The sequence below is a fragment of the Carassius carassius genome, chromosome 21 (assembly GCF_963082965.1).
Source record: "Carassius carassius chromosome 21, fCarCar2.1, whole genome shotgun sequence".
NCBI lineage: Eukaryota > Metazoa > Chordata > Actinopteri > Cypriniformes > Cyprinidae > Carassius > Carassius carassius.
In genome coordinates this window covers 32,172,969-32,176,157 of record NC_081775.1, presented here as the reverse complement: position 1 = coordinate 32,176,157, position 3,189 = coordinate 32,172,969, and the positions used below count along the sequence as shown (strand labels likewise).

Here is a 3,189-nt window from a genome sequence, read left to right as displayed (position 1 = left end):
AATAATCATGTCAAATTCATCATTTATGAATCTAACTGAATTTCAGCTGTAAAGCAGCTCTACAGAAGATAATAGTCATTATTCAGATTCAATTGTTTGAATCTTAATTCGAAATTTGATTCTTAACCATGAATCAGAGAACAATCATGTCATAATTCAGCTCAATTTGGATTAAATTAACTTCATTAATAGTCAATGTTGCACAGTTTCTTTAATTATAAAACAACAAATTCAAAATTAAATGAACCAATTCTACAGGCAAAGTGTCAATTTAGCTCAATTCTGATTCAGTTCAGTTAATGTGAATAAATTATTAAAATATTCAATTATTCAATTCTTAATTTAAGATTCAATTTCAGCTATAAGCAGTTCTCCAGAAGACAATTGAATCATTATTCAGATCAATTCAGTTCAATAACCACTGATGTTTCAAAGTTTAACTATAAAACAGATTCAATTGTTCGATTCTTAATTCAAAATTCAAATCCTAACTTTAAATCAACTCAATCAGAAAACAGTCATGTTATAATTCAGCTCCAGCTGGATTAAGTTCCTTAACACTTAATGCTGCAACTATAAATTATAAATTTAATCAATTATAAAACAAAATTAATTCTTCAATTCTTAATTCATAATTTGATTCTTAACTATAAAGCAGCTCCACACAACACTGGTTTCACAGACAGGGTTTAGACTAAGCCAAGATCAGGTCGTAGTTCAATAAGGAACATTTAAGTAATTTTATCAACATGCCTTAGAGTAAAACATTAGTGATGTGCGTCTTGCAAGTTACTTTCAGTTAAAAGTAGTTAAGGCGGGCGCCGCAGCATAAATGATGAACACTGCTCCGGGTGTGTGCTCACAGTGTGTGTGTGTGTGTGTTCACTGCTCTGTGTGTGTGCATTTCGGATGGGTTAAATGCAGAGCACGGATTCTGAGTATGGGTCACCATACTTGGCTGAATGTCACGTCACTTTCACTTTCAGTTAAAACAGCTCAGACTTCCACTTTAGACCTAAGCCTTGTCTGTGAAACCGGGAGAAAGAGTCATAATTTAGATTCAGATTCAGTTCAGTGTCAAATGTTGTAATTCAATTCTTTTTTCAGCCATATCAGCTCTTCACATTACTTCAGTTCTAGTTTAGTTCTCATAGTGTCAGATTGATCATATTTCTTGTAGAGACTCTGCAGAAGATCAGTTTCTTCTTTATTTTTGGGTGTGGATTCGTCCGAGAGTGAACGCTGATCTGCTGCTCAAGTGTGTTATTTCAGAGTGTTGTTGATATTTTATGGATATGATCATGAAACTTTCACTTGTGCACTCAGTGAATCTACAGGACAGACGTGTGCTAATAATTGATGAGGTGCTTTTATTTCCTCCTCTGTTTCAGCGTCTGCAGGAAGTTCAGTCATCAGGATCTGCTGGACTTCTTCGCTCAGGTCAGACTGAATCCTCTGATCTCCAGTGTGTTCAGACGCTGACCGCTCTGTGTGTGTCTTACAGAAGGAGATGATTCAGACTGTCTGCTATCCCATGATTCCTCCGCTGACGTCTCTGGCTGTTTCTGGATGTGACTGAAGCTCTGGAGTGTGAAGTGTTAATAAACTGAAGCTCGTCACACGTCTGATGAGGATTCATTAAAGATGATTTTGCTCTGAAGCATCTGGATTTATGACTTCTTTGCCTTCTAAATAGAAAATATAAAGAATTCATATATTAAAAGAATATAACAAAACCACAGAGCAAGATGTTCATTTTTAGCAGTGCATGCCTCATGAATTTAAGCTCTTATTCTGCTCTGATTGAAAGCCTTTATTTGTGGATGGGGTGAATGGAGACTGCACAGAAGCCTGTTTTCTGTAAGTGTTGCTGGAGCTGCGGTCTGCTGCTGGTGAAGACTCGTCGGTCAGTCGATGCTCCTGTGTCTCGTCTCGAGGTGCGCTGGTTCTGTCCGCCGCAGGGAGACGTGTGACGCACAGCTCACTGAACAGATGGCGAGAGGCTCGGAGCTGAGACTCCAGCAGAGAAACACAGAACACAGAGTTCTGGAGGAACGAGCCGATCACAGGCCGTCTGGACCCAACACAGAGCTGCGTCTTCATCTCGGGATGCAGATGTGAGAGGATGCTCCCAAACACACACACACACACACACACACACACACACACAGTCTTACAGTAAACTCAACTAGTAATCGAGTGCATTAACACATTAGGTTCCTGGTGCTATCGAATACTCTCTCTCTCTCTCTCTCTATATATATATGTGTTTTTTTGTCTTTTTAATTGGTTTGGTGTGTGTGTGTCTTGCAGATCTACATACTTCATGCATTTCCTTGAGGAATAGCTCTTGTTTTCACAGATTTTATCTCAACTCTGAGTATGTTTTGTCTTATTGTACTAGCAAATATTTTCAGGGCAGTAAGACCACACTCAATAAAGAGACATGCCAGTGAAACAGGTAGATATTGCAGGTATATTTCATGGAAAGCGTAGAACTGACAATATGCCAAAAACCACAGGGAACAAAGAACAGACAGACAACGGACTACAAACTGACTACAAACACCACGGGAGACAGGAAGTGACATAAAAGTCTAAGAACATGTAATAAAATCAAGAAAGAGTTGATTTGTGAAGAGAGCGATCATGTTGATTTTCTGAAACCAAAATAAAAAAAAACAACTTTTCTCAATAATCGCTCATTTCCAGTGAATGAAATCACACGTTCTCTGAAAACAAACCTTGATATCTCAAGCAGCATTTATCTCAACTGGAAAACAAGACTTAAAAGACTAATTAATAACGGATCTGTGTGATTATATCAGTGAAGTTCTCATCATGTTTGGATAAATCGCAATAAACCTCCGGAGGAAACACGGTTCCTCAAATCCTGAACACATGAACAGATGAGCACTAAACGGATTAAAGCAATAAATCTCCCAAAAATCAGGATTGAGTCATTATTTATTCCCCCTCATGTCGATCCAGACCATGCTGTTAGTTTCTGCGGAGAACTCGAGGGTTTTAGGCTGAGGTCACTGGGAGAGAGATTTTAAGCAAATGAAGACAGAATTGAGATGAAGACAAACACAGATCTTTGTGTGAAACCGGATCCGAGAGACAGATGGAGAAAATGTGCGGCCGTGGGATTTTTCGCATGGATCCATTGGCACCTGGATTTGGGAA

At 38.6% G+C, this 3,189-nt stretch overlaps 1 protein-coding gene across 1 annotated transcript in view; it reads right to left on the bottom strand.

Moving 5' to 3' along the window:
* The window catches only part of LOC132098197 (spermatogenesis-associated serine-rich protein 2-like), a 197,900-nt gene extending 194,785 nt beyond the window's left edge, over positions 1 to 3,115 (bottom strand). Inside the window, exon 1 of the mRNA XM_059504389.1 lies at positions 3,112 to 3,115. The gene's annotated coding sequence lies outside the window, so the exon portion shown is untranslated. The remainder of the gene's footprint in view (positions 1 to 3,111) is intronic.
* Positions 3,116 to 3,189: the final 74 nt, after the last annotated feature.